Source organism: Phocoena sinus, chromosome 1, assembly GCF_008692025.1.
Source record: "Phocoena sinus isolate mPhoSin1 chromosome 1, mPhoSin1.pri, whole genome shotgun sequence".
In the NCBI taxonomy this organism is placed as follows: domain Eukaryota; kingdom Metazoa; phylum Chordata; class Mammalia; order Artiodactyla; family Phocoenidae; genus Phocoena; species Phocoena sinus.
In genome coordinates this window covers 165,123,356-165,144,140 of record NC_045763.1, presented here as the reverse complement: position 1 = coordinate 165,144,140, position 20,785 = coordinate 165,123,356, and the positions used below count along the sequence as shown (strand labels likewise).

General features: G+C 36.8%; 1 protein-coding gene across 2 annotated transcripts in view; it reads left to right on the top strand.

Annotated features, from left to right (window-relative positions):
* DISP1 (dispatched RND transporter family member 1) overlaps positions 1-20,785 on the top strand; it is a 207,214-nt gene that overhangs the window by 32,329 nt on the left and 154,100 nt on the right. Inside the window, exon 2 of one of the 2 annotated variants that reach the window (XM_032638218.1) lies at positions 6,416-6,505. The exons of the other annotated variant lie outside the window; for it this stretch is intronic. The gene's annotated coding sequence lies outside the window, so the exon portion shown is untranslated. The remainder of the gene's footprint in view (positions 1-6,415; positions 6,506-20,785) is intronic. 2 annotated transcript variants of the gene reach the window in all.

The following is a 20,785-nucleotide window of genomic DNA, read 5'->3' as shown; positions in this document are numbered from 1 at the left end:
GCCTCCACAGCCCAATACAGACTGAAAGTGGAAGAGATCCCTGTCTTTGAGAATAAACCTTTAATGAAGTGGTATGGATAGTTGAGATAAGTCACAAGTACAACCTCACAGCAGCAGATATTAGACTGGCAAAAGTGTGGGTATTATGTAGGTCCTTCCAGACTATTTCCTTTTTTGTTCAGGGACACTTCATGGGCTCTGATCTTGGGTTCACAGTATTTAACGTTTGGATAGCCCACAACTACTCTCTTGTACCTTGCTTATTATGACCATAATAATGGTCATACTTTTTGATCTTTAACACTGTTGTTGGACAGTTTAGTTACGTATTCAAACTGCGTGGCGAGACTTATAACGGAGAGTGGTAAACGGGGTTTGGCCTGCGGAGAAGGGAGTAGGAAGGGCTCAGGCCTGCTGCTGTGCCTCAGTCTTTAGAATTTGTGTCCCTTTGGTTCCTGACCGCTTTCCTCATAAGACCACTGCTTTGCCATGACTGTGTGAAACTATGATATGATGTTGGGGTATGAGGCATTCATTTCATGTTATGAATTGGGGTCTAAATTCACTTGACAGAAACCAGACTCCTCCTCAGAGACCCTTAGTGAAGTAGAATTGGAGCCAGAGGACCTGGGCTTGATTCTTGGCTCCTCCTCTTACTATCGGTGTCACTATGTGCAGAACATGTTGTTGTTCTTAATCTATTTTCTCTTTAATAAAGGGAAGGATAGTTATTTCTATTTCAGGTTGTTGCAGTGAAACTTAAATAAGATGCTAAGAGAGAATTTTATAAAGTTCTAAAGAGCTATTGAAATGTGAAGTGTCATTGGTAGATTGTGAGTCTTTGGAGGCAGGCAGTGTGTCACAAGTACCCACAATGCTAAGGCACAGGTCTTGAAGTTGTGAGCTCTGTGAGGGCAGGACCTTGTTTGTTGCAGCACTGTGTACCCAGCATTTTTATACAGTTGTGCTTATCTCGTGTTCTCTTAAGTGTAAGAACTTTTACCATTTTTTTTTTCTGTTTCCCTATTTCCTCAGAAGTTTGATTATTCCTTCTCCATCTTAGGAAAAAATGATAACAGAGCATAGCACCCATTCTATGGCTGGATAGATAAGCTAACTCATTGTGGGCTAATCCCTAATGTAAAGAGGTGGGAAGTTAACAACAGGTTCTCTGTCTGCCTCAGATAAAAAGGAGGAAGATAGTAGATGGGAATCTGGAGGACACACATATTGAAAAGAAAAATATTAGGGTAAAAGCTAGGCAGACACAGACAGGCTTAGCAGTTCAGTGGAGAATCCAGAGAAGGAGTTTGGTTTGGGTCCAGGAAAGATAACCTAGCTCATAATGGGGTACACGAAGCTTTACTGTGGAGACATTCTGTCACAGCCACATAGTACAGACTTTGCTTACACATTTGACGTGTCATCCAGGCTGCATGCTTTCAAAATGCTACCCTCTTTGTATTTTTATGTATGTTTACAGTGTTTGTATACTGATAGTTAAGACTTTATATTTTTAAAAACATGCTCCTATGACTCTTTTTAGTAAACTAAGTATATCCTTCAGGTTAGTTTTCCTGAAAGTGAACTATTGACTCATATCCTGGCTCTGTTACATGTGAGCTATGTGATATTTGGCAGGTTAGTCAATTTCTTTTGAATCTTTTATCAGCTGTAAAATAGAAAAATACCTTGCAAAATTGTTGGGGTGGAGAAATATTTAAAGTGCCAAATACAGTGCCAGGTGCACAGCAGGGATTCAGTTAGTGATGGGTAGTATTTTTTGATCTAGGCTTAATGTCTAACTATTTGTATATCATTTGGCAGTACATTCCATTAATATAATATGAGCGCTAACTCATATGAGTGTCACTCTTGGGAGTTTCAATATTTATTTTTCGATTAAATATATACTGTGTTCTTTCCTAGATCTGTGAGAGAGCAAGACACCATATTAGTTGTGTTGAATTATTTGCAGTAACTCTAAAGGTATATATTAGCTCTCATAAGCAGCTTCATTGAAAAAAATATAATTTCAAATTTTGAAAGGGTCATTTATTCTTTAATTTTACTTGGGTTATATTTGTATCCCTCACAAAGATAACTAATAGTCCTCTCCAACTAAATTGGAGTCAGGCTATAAGATATACCAGTTATATCATCTTCTCTCTGTACTGGAGTTGTCATCTACTCCCCCCACCCCCTGCCCATCTTTGGTAATACAGTTGATTTTCCAACCCTAATGATCACTACTGTGCTTGATGATCTGGGCAAAGTAAGTAAGTTGTTGCCTTGCAAATATTAAATTTTTTTCCCCAAACTATTTAAAATATATTTTGTTTAAAAACAAAACGTCAGATACATTTGGAAACATCTCAGTGCGGACTTTGTTACTAGGGTGGGAAGAAGATAAACTTGAAAGAAATGGTGTGCAGTTGTAAATTTTATACTTCTTTTAGGTAACTTTGGCATCTATTTAGAAATTTAGCTTAATTCAGCAGGCATTATGGATTTCTATTTTGTATTTAGGATAGTAGCAAAAAGTATCAAATAAAGCAAATAGAGCTTGTAGTTACGTATGAATAATTTTGACTCTTGAGATAGAAGGAATATGGTGTTTCATTCTCTGAGCACCAACTTGGTACTGGGAACTTTTAGTGACCATGAAGGTAAACACAACTGGGAAAAAAAAATCAGGCTTAAATTCTTCTTTCTAATGATGTAAGTGAGCACACTAGAGTTTAGAAATATTAGTACAGGGAAACTACTGTGACTGCGAAGGTTTCCTTCTTTAGCTTTATGTTGGTAAGATAACATTGCTTGATGAATTCTCAGTAAATGTAGAGAAGTAGTAATGTGTGACCAAACTTTAGGATTTACTTGGGACTAGAGCTTTATTATCACTTGAAAGAAAAAATTATCGTTTAAACCGTTTAACATCTGGGAATGATTGTAATTGTGACAGGACAAACCTTACTTTCACTGGAAGATAGAATAGGATAGTGAAAAGAGCACTGGAATGGAAGTCAGAAGTCTAGAATCTCTACTTACCTTGACAATGGTGTGTTGCTGTGCACGCCCAGCTTTAGGGCTTGGTGGGTCAGATAACACTCAGTTCATGATGTGCAGCTGAAGTCTCTTGGTAACTTGGTAGCCCATGGTCAAGCATTTGGTTTCTACTAAGGCCCAGTAGCAGGCCAAAAATTGTCTTGTAAAGGGAGAATGGTTATCTGAAGATGATGTAGGATCTCGCTCCAAAATCCTAAAGGCCTGTTCCGTGATCCACTGTGGGGACCTGCAAAGGCTCACACAGCATCCCTACCTGCCAGTGACCCTTCAGGCACCATGGGATCTGCTGGATCATTTGCCCCAAGTGGCAGAGCAGTTTGCACAGCAGCCTAAACCTGTTGTAAACCTTCTCTGGTTCTGGGCCCCCCCTCAAACCAGCAGCTGTTTCAGCCACTTGGTAAATGGGCAGGATAACACACCCCAGTGAGGACTGTGTTGCCTCCAGAATCCACACTGGCTCCCTAAACGTTGTGCCTCTTTCTTGGTTGTGGAAGGGGCCAGATGTTGCAACCTGTCTTTCACCTCAGGAGGGATATCTTATGCCTCACACCACTGGCCCCTAGAAATTTCACTGAGGTAGAAGGCCCCTGAATTTTAGTCGGATTTATTTCTTGCCTTCTGATATGCAAATGTCTGACCAATTAGTCTAGAGTAGTTGCTGCTTCTCACTCACTATTCCAGTCAGTGTCAGGTCATCAGTGTAATGGACCAGTGTAATATATTGTGGAAGGGAAAGACAGTTAAGATCCCTGTGAAGTAAACTATGACCTGGAGAGTTGATATACCCTTGAGGTAAGACAGTGGAGATGTATAACTGGTCTTACCAGCTGAAAGCAAACTGCTTCTGGTGGGCCTTACGGACAGTCTGGAGAAAAAGGCATTTGCCGGATCAATAGCTGCATATCATGTACCAGGGGATGTATTAACTTACTCAAGCAATGAAACCACATCTAGTACAGCTGCTGCAATTGGAGTCACTGCTTGGTTAAACTTACCATAATCCATCATTCTGCAAGATCCATCTGTCTTCTGCACAGGCCAGATAGGAGAGTTGAATAGGGAGTGGTGGGAATCACAACCCCTGTATCTTTCAAGTCCTTGATGGTGGCCTGATCTCTGCAGTCCCACCAGGGATGTGGTATTGCTTTTGATCCGCTATTTTCCTAGGTAGAGGCAGCTTTAATGGCTTCCGCCTTTCCCAACATGATAACCTTCACTCCACAGGTCAGGGAGGAGCCAATGTGGGAATTCTGCCATCTGCTAAGTATGTGTAATGCAATTATGCATTCTGGAACTGGAGAACCCACAGGATGGGTTTGGGGACCCACTAGGCCCTCTGTGAAATGGACCTGAGCTAAAAACTCCATTGGTAACCTGTCCTCCATAAGCCCTTACTGTTGCTGGAGGGCCGTAGTTTTGGGTCTTCTGGAATCAGTGTCCCTGAGAGGTCTCATTATTTTCTTTTCCACCGTCCATAGTTACCCTGGTAAAAGGCTGTAGGTCCTTTGGGAGGGCTGGGAGAACGATTAACAGTATACATTTTTGTAGTGTATTGGGGTCCTTTCTCAAGGGAACCAGGCTCCCTTTCATTTACGGGGTTTGGGTCTGTAAACTGGCTCAAGTCTAGGAATTGATTGAGGGGCCATGACTCTGTTTTTATGATTTGAGTTAGAATTTTGTTCCTTTGACAGACTTTTTTGCTTATTCAGATCAAGTAAGGAGTTAGTAAGCTTTCTGTCTATTTCACTTCTAGCAATACCATGATTAGCCAACACCGTAGGTCTGTATGAATCATACTGTTCTAATCGCTGCTTTGACTGTTGTCATTACGGTAACTATGCCCACCTTGCCTTTGGCAGCTGAGTGCTGCCACTTGGCCCCTGCCACCCTGGGACCCAATTACTCCCATTACATTTAGGTTTTCTGGTTGAATGGTTGCAGTTCCCAGTGTAAGGTCTGGCTTACAGAGAAGAGTAATCAGAAAGCTCTTCAAGGATGCTGGGGCTCCTCTCACAAATTTATTTCTCAGAGTATTGGTGAAAGGTGTGTCTTCTGGACCCTCCCATTATGTGTGAGTAGGTCTTATTTGACAATTCACTCTAACATTCCAGTTTCCCTAAGCCTTTGAGTCCCTTGTGCATTAAATCAAAGGGGACCCAGGGGTCAGGTATTTTAAATTTGCTCATGGTGGGCCATCTTTTGATGTTTCAGCCAACCGTTCAAACTATTAGAGCCCTTTCTGATGCCCCCAGCTGCAACATTAGATGCAGAATCTTTGCTTAGTGAGCCCATATCAAGAAATTCAGCCTGATTCAACTTTATGTTCCTTGTACTATTATCCCACACCCTTAAATATCCATTCCCAGACATGTTCTGTGGGTTTCTGCTTGCATACATTAGAAAACCCAAATAGTTCTTTCGGAGTGCATGTAGCACACCTCCTCATGGGTCACACTTTGTACCTCACCTTTAGGGACCTGCTAGGACTTGAGTCTAGTTATAAATCTAGAAGAAAAGAGGGGTGGTGGAGGTGAGTCAGCATTGTCTTACATGGCAGCTCCCTCTGGGGAGACCATTACTGTTTCATTAGGCAGAGTGGGGTTAATCCCCTCAGAGGTGGGAAGGCTGATACCAGTGTGGGTGGAGAGGCTGCTACTGCTGGACACCCAGGACTATTTGGTTAGAACCAATCCAGTTCTGTCACATTTAGTAAGAAATTTTACAATATATATGCATTCCTATTGTTATTTAACATGATTTAGTGGAAATAGTATAGGATCAAGGTGGAGTTGAATCCTGGCTTAATTATTTTTAGCTATGTGGCCTTAGGCAAATAGTTCTGATTTTCAGTTTCTACGTTTATAAAGTAGAGATTACATACCTGTGACAAAGACTGCCAACTATGCCCTAAGAGCCATTCTTTTTTTTTTTTTCTTTTGAGAAATGGAATCCCCAGTTCTGCCCCAAGTTTTAGCCAGCCATGACCACCCAACTACAGCTGCATTTCTCAGCTAGATGCACCTAAAAGGGGCCCTGTGACTAAGTTTGGGACATTAGGATGTTAAAGGAAGAGATGTGGACAACTTTTTGGGTCATCTTCTTAAAGAGAAGGTCATTTGCCCTGGATGTCCTCTTTGGGAAATGACTAGAATTGAAGCAGAAGCCTTGGATCCAGAGATGGACGCCAGTTGATGAAGATGGCACAACCGACTAGCTAGTCTGGGTTCCCTGGAGCAGAGCTGTTTACCTGCCCTAGATTGCTCACTTACCTTCAAACTGTTATGTGAGAGAGAAATAAACTTCTATCTTATTTAAACCCTTGTATTTTTGTTTTCCTTTGTTACAGCTGTTAACAGTTTGTTACAGTCTGCCTAAACACTGCCTTAAAGAGCTGTGAAGACTGGAGATTATAAATTGCCTAAGTGTGTGACACATAGTAAGTGCTCTGTCAGTGTTTTCTATTATTTGTTAAATATTTACTTTCTACCTGTTGTGGTGAGGCACAATGCTAAATATAAAGATCATGAAAATGATTTCTATCATCAGTGGGTTTAAGAAAATTAAAAACAAGGGTCCTTTCAATTAAAAAGATGTAAAATAACTAGCAGCAACCAGTTAGAGAACAAAATTTTTGTGGCGTCATTCGTAATAGTAACCAAAAATATACTTTATCTAGAATGAAATAATAAGAAATGGGTAAGAGGACCTGTATGAGAAAAATTTACAATTTAAGATATAAAAGAATGTAAAAATGAATGGAGAGATTAAAATATTTAATATTAAAGTGTTTCCATTCTTTTATGTTACTTAATGTTATAAAATGTTGTCTCTTATGAAGGTTAGTTTGTAAGTTTAATTAATGTTAAAGACTCAAGTAATGAGGTAAAGTGTGTAATGAAAAACATTGATCCTTGGCTAACTTCTTCTCAACCTTGGGTTGTTATCCCCAGAGGCAATTATTTTTAATTCTCTTTTAGCAGTTTCTTCTGGTATTTACTTCCATATTTTTCAATGTTACTTATGATCTCATTTCTTAATTTTTCAATTTTAGTCACTCTGTGTTGACTTTTTAATAAGGCAAATGAAGATTTAGCTCTTTTATACCCACCCCCCCACCATCAGTTCTTTCCCTCTCCCCCTCAACTTTCTTCTCCCATAATAGTTAGTACAATTTTTGGTTAGTCACTGTCTTCATTATTATAATTATGTATCATTCATAGCTGAGCCACAAAGTGATTATTATGATTACATTCACTTTTCCCCATAACTTATTTTTCTTGGAATTTATGGGAAATTTTCTTTTATTATATCTTTGATAATATCTTCTGCTCCTTTTTCTGTCTTCTAGAATTTCTATAGTCTAATATTGGATCTCCTGGATTTTGATCTAATTTTCTAGTGTCTGGGAGATTTTCTCAGCTTTATTTTCAGTCTTACTGTTATATATATATTTTAAGTTTCTGCTCGCATTTAAAATTTTAAAAAGCTTTTTCTTGTTTTCTGAGTTTTTCTTTAGATAATCCCCTGTTCTTGTTTTATGGATACAATTTCATCTCATCTCACTGAATTTTAGATTTTAAAAAACGGTTTCTTTGTGTACTGTATAATTTTTTTTGGTTTTTCTATCTGATTTGGTTTCTTTTTTTTCATGATAGAATCATTTCTCAATTGTTCCTCAAATGTTTAATTAATGCTGAAAATCTTAGTGGAAACTCTGTGTGCATGGGTTTCACTCTAGGGCTGTTAGTTGAAGACCAGATTCATTTTATTGAGACATCTCTGATTCTTAAAACTAACAATCGTTTGTCTTCGACTGATTTGTCTTCCCAAGGAGGAATCTTTGTCTCCTCCGTAGACAGTAAAAGGCTGGCCATCAGTTTATGGCAGTTGAGTAGGAGAAGAGAGCTGGGGAGTAGGGGTTCATCTCACTGCTTAGTATGTAAACTTGTATTTACTCTCCTTGTTTTCTGTACAGTATCTTATCCTCACACTCAGTGCCTTTAGTCCCTAAGTCAAGTCTGTCAGATTCAGTTTTACCAGAGAGTAAGTGCTTTTATCTTGCCAGAGTGAGAGTTAGTTGGAGAATTGGAAAGGAGTGTCTAGCTGTTCCTTATGCAAACTTTCTGTCATCCTCCTGATTTTAGCCCCACTCATAACTGCTCCATTCTATGCCTTTCTAGATTCTTTATTGTGAATTATTTTCTTGTTGGCATCCTTCTCTTAACTACAGATAGTTAGGTTTCAATTTTATCTGTTCTGCTAAGTCAGAAAATATTCACCCCTTTGCTTTCCATCTTCCAAAATTTTATTAATTTCTTTTGTCTTTAATTTCCTCCTGTTTTTATCCTAAGTATTTAATACTTAAACGTTTTTTCCTTTACTGTCTTTTTAGTGGAGTTTTGGGAGCGAGTGGAGATAAATGTATGTATTATCTTTTAACCAGAAATCTTTCAGTTTTTAAAAATAGTAAACAAAGTTTAAATAAAATAGCATAAAAACAAAAAGACTGGTAAGAGGAAGTAGTTTGATGCTCTCTGGGTTTCTTCAGAGGCAAACCTCATTTAAGAATGTCTTGTTTTCTCTCTGGCTCCAGCATCTTTACCCTTTTCTACACAATTGTGTTAGCACATGCAGGACCTCTGGTGTTTGGAATGCTCAAGTTTTCCTGGCTCTTGCAAATTGCATTCTTGTGACTGCTAAAACTCTCCCATGTCAAGCATATTCTTATTTTTTTTTCTAAGCCATTTCTGTATGACATCTTAAATTTCTAGTCTAAAACTTGTATTGAGTCTAAATCAGTGGAAATTTTAGTGATAAATAGTGCTTTAACCTTATATCCTATATATCAGATAATGTTTCTAGTTGCAAATAACAGAAAACCTAACTAGCTAAAACAAAGGGGATTTCTTTCATTTACTTAACCGGAGAGTTTATAGAGATAGGTCAGTCTTCAGGTGCTATTTGATCAAGACTCTGGCTCTGTTTCTCTGTAGTTCTCTCAGCTCTGCTCTAATCTTCATGCTGATTTTGTTTTTAGGCTGGCTTTCATCATGGTTGCAAAATGGCTGTAGCAGTTCTAGGCGTCATATTTCATACCACATCATACAGAGGAGGAGAGGTGTTCTTTCCCAGAAGTTCCCAGAAAACATCTCCAGACGTCAGGGTGAAGTGGGGGATATTATACTGAACACCTTGCACCTGAGTCTTATGCCTTATTGCTAGAGTGAGGGTGGTTGTATTCACTCCAAACATATAGGTTGTGTGAGGCAGGAGTAGTACTACTAAAGCAAAGTAGGGGCCATGGTCATTGGGAAGGCAACCACAGTATCCATTACTGTGTTTAGTTTTAATCTCCCTGCTTTGATCACTATATAATCATTTTTATATTTTATATCATTATGCTTTTTATAAATTAATTTCCCATAATTTTTCAAATTTCACTAGTCTTACCCATGAACAAACCATCTTTGTCTTCATCCTAGAGGCTTTTCTTGAGAATTTGTTTCATACAATTCTTCTCCCAATAATTCTTTTGTCTTTAGAGACTTTTTTATTCTACCTTTTTTTTTAAAAAATTCTACCTTTTTTATTCTACCTATTCTATTTTAGTCTCTTCTAAAGAAAAGGAACTTTTCATCTCCCTCCCTCCCTCCTTCTTTCAGTTTTCTTTACCTCCCTTCTCTCATCTTAATGAAGCCTGAGAAGAAAAAGAATTGTATTTTTACTGCTTGACAAGCTGTCTGTCTCCTGAGAGGAAGAAGTGTTCTATGGTTCCTTCTTTCACATGCTGTGTCATCTCATCTCCCTTTCTTTTTTCCAGATGTGCTTATTGAATGACAGTAATATCAGCATAGAGCCTTCTTAATGTCTTACTGTGTTTAATTTTAGTTTGCAGTATGCCATTTAGTTTCTTCATCTTGAGGCAGTGTTTTTTGATTGCTTTTGAGATACTCTCTTTGTCTTTGGTTTTTTTAGTTTCTTCATAATGCGTCTTAGTGGGATAGGTTATGTTGGAGGTTCCTAAATCTGATGATTAATGCCTTCCATCATTTTTGGAAAATCCTCACCTATTATTTCTTCAAGTATTGCTTTTCATTCTATTCTCTTCTTGATTTGCTGTAAGATGTTACTGGATCTTCTATCCTATGCTCTGTATTTCTTAATGCCATTTTTTCATTTTCCATCTGCACTCAGAGTAATTTTCTAAGCTTTTTCTTTTTTAAATTAATGATTTCTTAAGCTGTGTCTAATCTGCAGTTTAACCCAATGTATATTTTCTTTTTATTTCAGTGCTTATAAAACTCTATGTTCCCTCCAAAATCTGTCTGGCCTTTTTGATATGTTTTTTTTTTTTTTTTGGTTTGATATGTTTTATAATGTCTTTTATGTTTTTAAATAATTTTAAGCATACTTTATAAGTGCTCTCTGTACTATTAACTGAAGTTTTTATTGTCTAATTCTGTTGTTTTTTGTGTCTTCTGTTTCCCTCATGGTGGGTTATTTCTTCATGTGCTTTGTAAATTTGGATTATAAGCTCATCTTTAGTGAGGCTTTATTTTTGGGAATTCTGTAGGTCCAGAGTAGTTTTATATTTGTTTTTGCTAGGTATCCAGGGGTAGTATTGGCTTGCAGTCAGTCTTTTTTATAAGTTTCAAACCTCGGATTTCTTGAACTATGCAGGCAGTATGAATTTGAACTTCAAACCTCTGTAAAGGCTGGCCCACAGTTCAAGTTCTCAGTGTAGACTTTTTTTTTGTCTGTTTAGAACCCTGGCCAAGATAGTTAAGCTTCTTTGCTGGGTAACTTGGTTTTATGAGGGGTTTTATTCTAACTCTCTGTCTCTCAAGGTTAAGGCCTCATCTCCAGCTGCTTGTTAGGTGTTAAAATTCAAGCCTCTTGATTATAGAAACTAGCATATCTCCCCACAGCAACCACAATCAATTCATGCTTACTGCTCCGGTTTTCAGTTCCTGTCTAAGTTTTGGCCTTTCAGTACTTAATTTCCTTCTATGTATTTAAGGGAATGTTTGTTCTATTTCATCCAGCATTTGTGAGATGTTTAAGATTGTTTTAGATCTGGTTCTCCAGGGAATAGAGATTTGAGGCAGAGTTTTGCATGCAGGAGATTTTTGAGGTGATTCTCTTGGCAACAACACCAGTAGGGAAGTGAAGGATTGTGAAGCAGGATTGAGCAGAGGGAGAAGCTAACTCGTAGTGCAGTTGCAACTAAGACTTCAATTCTGTGGGGAGCTCTGGACCTGGGATCAACCTTCAGAGATATCCCAAATCCAGGCATGGGGCCAGGTCTTTGTACCTCAGGGGATCCTGCCCTCTAACAGTATTTCCTCTGGTCAAACTGGCCTAACAAGGACAGCTACCACTGAGCTGAGCAATACTGGTGCCCTTCTCAGCAGTGCATTTCTTACTGCTTTGGGGAATGTAATGACCTCTGGACCCTCCTGTGGAGTATGGTTGGCAGGCAGCTTTTTCAGCCATACCTGGTATATGCTCTCTGGGATCCCGACTTCTCTGAACCTTTCATTGCTTCACTTTACTGTCTGCCGCAGTAGTTCTGGCATTTTTCCATCACTTATTGTGGACCTTCACTTATTCCAAGCTTTTAAGAGCCATCTTAGCTGTGGGGTGGTATCTTTTCCAGGGTCATTGTCAAGATGTTAAATCTTGTATCATGGGAGGAAACCTAGATAGCTCCCCTTTATCCAACTTTATATTCCATCTCCCTTGATCCAGCGTCTTCAGGATCCAGCCCTACATGTACTTTTCCAGCTGCTGAGGGTACATGTTGGCTAAGTCAGTCCTGCAGCTCCTTCAGCATATAGTCCCTTTCTTCCTCAGCACATTCAGCCCTTCCCAAGCATGTTATTTGTGATTGGTTTAGAGGCCCGGAGGGGAAGTAGAGGTTGATCCTGGAGGACATAGGTTATCTTGTAAGGTAGAAACCTCTGCATCATCTTCAGGCAAGGGAAATGCTAATTCCTCAGGATCAGATAGTTCCTGGAAATCTGGAGATTCACGATTTTCAAGCACATCACCCAAATGTCCTCATGCTAAGTCTTAGGGTTCCATGCCTTCCTAACAGAACGCTGACCTTGGTGTAGCTGATTTGAGGGGATTGAAAATTCAGCCTGGAGCTCAGCTACCCTTGTGTTCAGTCCTGGGCCCAAGCTTCAGTTTTTGTTTTTGTTGTTGTTGTTGGAGATGAGAGGCTCTTTATATGCTGCCGAGGACGTCCTTTGACTTTTGTACTGTACCTTCCATTGGTGATTAATCAGTCAGTTGCACATTGCACCAGTAGCCCCCAACAAGAGCCATCTGATTGCATAGTTCTTGTAATTACTGCTTTCCCCTAACTTCTCAAAGCCTGAGATGTGATATCCATCAGTGCATTCCCCTTTTACTGGTGTTTCATCCCAGATCACTAGTTGTGAAAGTTTTAACAACTGTACTACCCCCTACCAGGGGCTAATAGTACTCCACCTCCCCCTAGTGATGGGGTGCTTTGGGTGAGGGCAATTCCTGGTGTGACTCTTGGCTGTGAGCCAACAGTAGCTGACATTCTTGGCAACTGGGGGATGGAGTCTTTAGGCACAAGACCTGAGCAGTGAACCATAGTGTCCACTGCAGAAGGGTCTCAAGTATCTTAGTGTGCAGTACAGCCACAAATAAAAGCTAGCGCAAGCATGTAGAACATACATTCTTATGTGGACTCTTTTTTTCTTAGTAGGTAATAAGTTTGGATATGATTTCTTTGAGTCATTCAGTCCTCATCTTAGCAGAAATTTCATTTTCAAGGTGTGTAAATCATTAATCATATCACTGAAATGAGAGATCATGATTTTGAGATAAACCTAGGCATTATTGATTTATTACTTTAAGGGGTAGATACTACTTTTTGGTGATGGTGATACAATTTCTTTTTTTAGCAAGTTTTGTAATAGTGTGTCACATTGCCAGCTTATTTTGTAAAAAAATACTTTTTACAGAACCAAGTCCTGGAGCTTTAACTACTGACATTCCTGAAAAAGAAAAGTCAGAAAACATACATGATCAGAATACATGATCAGTGGTTTTTTGTTTATTCGCATTTGGTTGTGTAACCATCACATCTAATTTTGGAAAAAATTTAACACTCCCCAAGGAAACCCCGTACACACTAGCAGTCATTCCTCATTCTGCTCCTTGCCCTTCCTTCCCTGCCTCACCACTAGGCAAGCACTAGTCCACTTTCTGTCTTTATGGGTTTGCCTGTTCTGGACGTTTCATATAAATGGAATCATACAATATGAGACCTTTTGTGACTGGCTTCTTTCACTTAAAGCTAATATCTTTTTATTCCACTATATATGATATATTAATCCTAGTAATAATTCTCTTTCTTATAATAAGAGAGAGTTAGAACATTGCAGAACAAAGCTGAAACTCTTCTAATACCATCTCTACTTTATGCCTCTACTGCTCCATCAGCTGTGGCTTGGTGAGGAGTTTCTAGTTATGGGTAGCAACCATAGTATGTCACCAAAGTGGCTATATTTCAGCAGTCTCAGTATTAATTAATGAATTAATCAGTATGAATTAATCAGTAATTGATGAAGTCATTTTGGTGATTTATTTATTTACTTAATTTATTCATTGATTCATTCATTCACTTATCCATTCAAATTGACTTTGTGGAAGAATAGGAATGAGATATTGTATATATTTCAGCCTGCTCTCAGAAAGAACTGCATTCCAAGTAATAATGGGTAGTGGTTCTGACTTTCTTTTTTTTAAAAAGAAACAGCCCGGGCATTTTTTTTTAAAGAAATAGAATAGTCTCATTCCATTTCTTCTCTTGTTATCTGATTATAAGAGAAGAAAAGTGCCTATTATCATCATAGTTATCTTAATATCATTTATTGGTTGCTTATAATGTGCTGGACACTGTGCTAAGCATGTCACATGAATTATTCTCTGTTATTCTAACAACTTTGTCAGATAAGTGGTATTATCTTCATTTTAAGAAAAGAAAAATGAAACTCAGAGGTTGAATAACATTCAGATTCACATCTGTGCCAGCTTCAGTGTTCATGCATTTCTAGATGGCTGTTGCCTGATTATTCCTTTATAGTCTATAATATTAATGTTAACCCTTACAAAGCTTCTGTGTAATGCATTGGTCATGATTGAAATGATATCTTCATGAAAGCCAATGGAACTCCATAGTTTTGTGCCCTACAGCTCAGTAGGAGTGTTGCTACTTAACAGTGTGCCCAAAGAGCTGTATGTTCAAATTTATCGCCGCATATTAATAGTGTCTTTTTTTTAGGGTAACATTTATTGAGTGTTTATAATGTGCCAACCTCTATGCTAAAGGCATTGTGTCATTTGAACTTAAAAACAACTTATGTGATAGTGACTTCTAGTATCCTCATTTTCCAGATAAAGCAGCTAAAGCTTTGAGAAGTTAAGATACCTCCCTTAGGTACCCTAAGTTTATAACTATGAAGAGCCAGCGCTGGGATTTGAACCCATACATTCTAGTACCAGAGCTCACACCCTTAACACACTATGCTATGCTGGTTCTCTCACTGGACATTGGTAACAGTCATTTTTACTTGTCTTGGTGAACTTGGTCTTTCTTTCCATTCCTGTGCTGTTTCTACTTAGTGATTATCTCCTTTCAAGACCACTGGTCTTGTCTTTTCAATTTTGATAGACTGGTGAATTGATATGACTTATTTACAATTGTAGATTAATTGTATTTTAGGAAGAAAATTTGAAAGATAATGCTTAATCAAGCCAATTTAAAAAATTTTATTCTAAATTTTTTTCCATAGCAGAAATAACACTTTCATTATAAACAAAGGGGAAAACACTGTTAAACCTATTGATATATTTCTTCCTTTTCTTCTTTAAATTTTTAATTTTCATTTTAAGTGCTTTTTTATCCATAATTATCATAGGAAAATAATTATCTTCTTAAAGAAATTTTAAACATCAGCAGATAAGTGGAAAGAAGTTATTTTTAAGTGGCTGTGCATTAAAAATTGCTCTGTGTATATGTGAAATCCCAAAGGTAAAGCCTGATTTATTGATACCTTTAAGGATGAAGGCAGGGAAGGGCATGCTCTAATCTAGTTTCTTTCCCTTAATTCAGATAGCCTTTGGCTCCTTTGAGGAAAATAAGCCCAGAGGTGGAGGTCTGTATCTATTAGAAGCATACTTTTCAGAGGTGCTGGGTGCAGGAGAACATGGTCCTGTTTTTACTGGCTCCGCTCAGAATCTGTACCTTGTAGCCCCTTAGCGTGCATTTGCCAAGAAGGCCCTCTCCCCTTCCTCCCTTCCCTGCTGAGTACAAGTTACACAATCTCAACTTTTCCTCAATACTCCTGGATATAATCAGTCAGTTTCCTGGCACACTTGTACATGTTCTAATATTTAATAATATTTTCTTAAGGAAACCCCTTCTCTGGAATGTTGGAATGCATTCCTGTGCCTCTCCTTTTTTACTGCCTATAAAAATTTTTTGATAAGGAAGTATTTCATTAGAAAACATAAAGGCTGGTAGGGGCTTCACTTATGCTCTTTCTTTTAGCCTAATTTTCTAGGCTATATGAACCCTAAATGTGCTAAAACATCAAAAAGTCGTAATGATTGACATGTTCTCCTTTTTTCCTCTCCTGGGATAATTCATACATGTTTTAGATACGTTAGGTTTTAGAATAGAATCATTGATGAGTGGTTTGAGAGTATTTATCCAAACTTTTAGTACCTGTTCTCTGAACCTTATTGTGTGCAATTTGGAGTACCACAGTTAAAATTTTAAAGGGGCTGATTAGAGTTGAGTACATCTTTTTTGCCTGTAAGATACAGAAACAGGAAATTAATGATATAGTCTGTGTGTGGAGGTGATATTCATAATAATACAAAAGAATGGTGAGTATTTTGGTGGCATTAAAATTTCATGGGTGAGCATGGTTTGGGGGAAAATGTCTAAAAAGGCATCATAGGGAGATGATAATGAAAGAAGTGGTGAGAAACAATGGTCCAGAGTATAGATACTTCTCGTATAGTATATAGTGTACAGATAGTACTATAAAGCAGGACCCACCTGTACAGGGTAATTATTATCTCTTAGTTCATATATACTGTACATTTTTATATTCTGGATGCTAACCTACTTCAAATAGCAAAATATCTAATACTGAATAGAAAGCCATGTGATTAAAATATTTAGTTCTTAGCAGTTTTAAAATTTGTTTTTCATAGCATGCATGAAACTAAACAGTACAAAACAACAAAAAAAACTAAACAGTACAGATTTCTTTTTTATTTAGTATACTTATTTTTTTAGAGCAGTTTTTAGGTTTACAGAAAAATTGAGTGAAAGTAAGAGAATTCCCATATTCTATTCCCGCCTCCACCAGTTTCTCCTATTGCTAACATGTTGTATTAGTGTATATGTTAGTTACAATTGATGGGCTAATGTTGTTACATTATTATTAACTAAAGTCCATAGTTCACATTAAGATTCACTTATTGTGTTGTACAAGTCTATGAGTTTTGACAAATGCATAATGTCATGTGTATAGCATTACAGTTTCATACAGAATAGTTTTACTGCCTTAAAAATCCTCTGTGGTATGTTAAATGAAAATAAGTCCTTTTTTCTACCCACTTTTCCAGTCTGACTCCAAGAAACTACTGTTAATATTTTCTTGTGTCTTTTCAGAATTATCTTGCAATTTGACTTTTTAATGAAACAATGAATTTTGGACCTCTTTCCATATAGTACATGTAGTTACCATGTATTTTCCAGTGGCAGCAGAGTAAACAATCTGGAAACCTCTTAAAGGAAGGGATTTTTAGTGGCTGTGAGGACCAAGCCCACAATGCATTTGCTTTGGACCAGTGCTCTTAGAATGAGACTGTAAGATAGCATAGCTAATGCTGCACAATAATGCCACTTTGGTATGAAAATTGAATGTTGTAACATATAATTCAAGGTATTAGGATTATTGAACACATAATAACATATTATTAATGGGAGATGAAGAAAGTACTCTGACATATGTGCATATGTGTATTATGTTCACTCCATGAGTACCTTTGTCTAAATAGAAGAGCTTTTACTTAATATTATTCAAAAGAATAATAGTTCCTCATTCTTGATATTTTAAACCTTTAGATAGCTTTCAATGATTATGTGATTAAATGCTTGTCAGAAAAAAGTGTATTATGTTTTCTCTTTGAAATATAGAGCTTGAAAAAAAATATGTCAGTCAGTCAATGAGCTTGTAAGGATGTTTCAGGAAAAAAAATCAGGCATCATTTTAAGCTTTCCCATAAAATTATAAGAGTATTTGCCACGGAAAAATATTTCTGGAGATTCCTGCATGATAAATTCTTGATATGTATTTTTAGATATCAGAATTAAATATTGTTCAATTGACCTAGTAGACGTTTAAAACTAGTTATGAAAGAAAGAGAACTTAGTGACAATTCAAATAAGTAAATAGACTTTTTGCCATTTTCTGTTTACCATTTCACTGAATGGAAATTAGCACCCTTTATTAGAAAACCAAGTGTTGAATTTATTTTCCTTGACTTTCGGTATTTTTCTTACCTTTCATGTGCATCATTGAATAATTTGGTAATATGAACTTTTGATGAATCATTTAATTTACACTCACGTTCATAGCAACATTATTCATGATAGCGAAAAGAAGCAACCCAAGTGTCCATCAGTGGATGACTGGTTAAACAAAATGTGGTATATACATACAATGGAATATTATTCAGCCTTAAGAAGGAAGGAAATTGTGACCCATGTTACAACGCAGATAAACCTTGAAGGCATTATGCTAAATGAAATAAGCCAGTCACAAAAAGGCAAATAGTATATGATTCCACTCATATGAGGTAGCTAGAATAGTCAAATTCATGGGGATAGAAAGGGGGCTGAAGGAAGGAGAAAATGGAGAGTTATTGTTTAATGAGTGTAGAGGTTCAGTTTTACAGGATGAAAAGTTCTGGACATTGATTGTACACAGTGTGAATGTACTTAACAATACACTTAAAAATGGTTAAGATGGTAAATTTTATATGTATATTTTACCACAATTAAAAAAATTTTTTTAAAGCAATTTAAAGATAAACACATACAACTGATTTTGTCCAATGGAATAGTCTAGCAAGAAGTAGAGAAGTCTAGAAGTTTGAGAGACTTTTCCTAAGAATGTACTGTCACATTTCCTAAATATTTGGGAATATGTTACTGATTCAAACTGCTAAGGCAGTGCAGAGGGAGAGAATTATTTTGGTAATTATTGTCTGCTCTTAAAAGGATTGTAGACGTAAAGCTTAAAAAATTTTCTGTATAAAAGTTTTCTTTTAAATGCCATTTGACCATTTATTTGTATCCATTAGTTTTGGGTGCATGGTGTCTCCGATTTAAATAATCTAATCGAGAGAGTATAAGGCTAAGTAGATATAAGGCCAGGTTAGAAAGAAGATACCTATATCAAAATGCTAAGATGCAGGTTGAAAAAGTATAGCCTACCCACAACAAAAATTTGAAGATGTAAGAGCAACCATAAGTTTGCTTCAGAGAAAAGAGGCAAATTGCGTGCTTCAAATTACTCCTGTTCACCTTTCTCAGAGTGATCAAAATTATTTGATAACAGAAAACAGTATTAGTTTCTTTTAAGTTTAGCCACCAGAGCTAGGCTTTCATTTCCAACATTCTTGAATCAGCTACTGGGTTCTGAGGGGAGAGTGAGGAGAAAAATGTGTTTGGATATGCTTGTCCGTCCATATCACCAGCCTTCAGCTTTTATTTGCAGTATGTTTAGAAGGGTTCTTTAAAAAGTGATGACAGCAACAAAACCACATTACTGTGCATAGTTATACCATTTAGTTATATACTATATCACATTTTCTTTAAATTCTTAATAAATGCAAGAGTGAGCAGAGTACCTGATTAATCTTGGGTCGCAGATTTTATCTTATCTTTGTAACTCTAACACTTAGCCCAGTGCTAGGCAAATAAGAAGCTATTAATAAGTGTTTGAATGACTAATGAATATGTACTCCTTTGTGAATTGGGATAAATATCATTTTCATCTGTAAATCTTTCTTTTATGAATATGTTTCATTTGTTTTGCCGAGATGTTTGACTCCTTCCTTTTGAGTTCCATAAATGTCAATCAAGTAAAGTTGGCGACAGTGTTGACAGATCTTCAACATCCTTATTGATTCTATGTCTGCTTATCCTATCAATTATTGTAAAAGAAATATTGAAGTCACCAAGTAGAAATGTGAATTTGCCTATTTCTTTTTTTAATTCTATCCAATTTTGCTTCATATATTTTGAATCTCTTTTTTTATGTGATACATATTTAGGATTGTTACGTCTTTTTGATCAATCAACCCCTTTATCGTTATGTAGTGTTCCTCTTTACCCCTGGTAATGTTCCTTATTCTGAAGTCTACTTTGTCTCATTTTAATAAAGCCAGTCTAGCTTTCAGTAAGGAAATAAATAAAAATGAAAGCTTACTTAGCTTTTTTTAAAGTAATTTTCTTTTGTAATAGGATTCCAACAACTAAATAAAAGTATATTTAACAAAAATGTATATATATAGTGTTTACTTTGTGCCTTGTACTGTTCTCCGTAAGTCATGTAAAACTCATAAAAACCTATGAGGCGGTTATTATTATTAATGTTATCATTCCCTTTACATGGGAAAACTGAGGCACAGACAAGACAGGTAACTTGCTCAAAGTTTTCCAGCTAGTAAGTGTCTCAGCTGGGATTTGAACCCATGTCTGGATTTCGGAGTCTGTTTTTAACCACCACACTAAGCAGACTCCTATTTTTAACAGATAGCAGCTCTAAAAATTATTTCCATCTCCCTGGAAGACTGCCCATACTAGTGAGCTTATCTTATTATTTATAGTAAATTTTGTTAAAATAGAAATTTTCTAACAGTAATATTCACTGTACTTATCAAGCTTATTTAACGAGTATGCTGTGTTATTTTTACAGTTATGTTTTTTATAAACATTTAAAATATGCCTAGTAATATGTATATTAATAAAATATTGATAGTGGTAAATGGACATTATTTCAAAATGTAATGGTGTGTTTGTGTATGACTATTGGGGTGCTTTAACTTTCTGCTGTATTGGTAAAATGTTCTTTCTGCCTGAAACATCTTTTGAAGTGTCAGAGAAGAAATGGGAGGCATGGGATCAGAAGTATTGGATTTTTTAGACATCTAGCTATTATTTTCGACATCTGTGCTAGATACCAAACAAATTTTGTACCTTGTAACGCCCTTGGTCTGCTAATTGTCTTGGTAACTGTGAACTGGAGTGTAGCTGTTCCTTGCCCAGTTCTGTGATCTAGGAAGGAGTTCTGAAGATTCAAGCTCTAGATGAGTTTGAGTTTGATATTTCACAAATCAAGATACTCAATTCACATTTTATTTATGGTTATTGCAACCCATCTTTAAAGCCTTTGGGGATAATTCTTAGTATTTCGGTCATTTAAAGTCCCCAAATAGCCTACATTTAAAAAAAAGAAAAAAAAAAGGTCTGAATTCACTGTGGTATCTATTTAACAAAACCTGTCATTTTTTTAAAAAGGAATTATCTGTTATATTCAAATATAGCTACAGCAGAAGGCTTAAATATGGACAGAGCACTATTTGT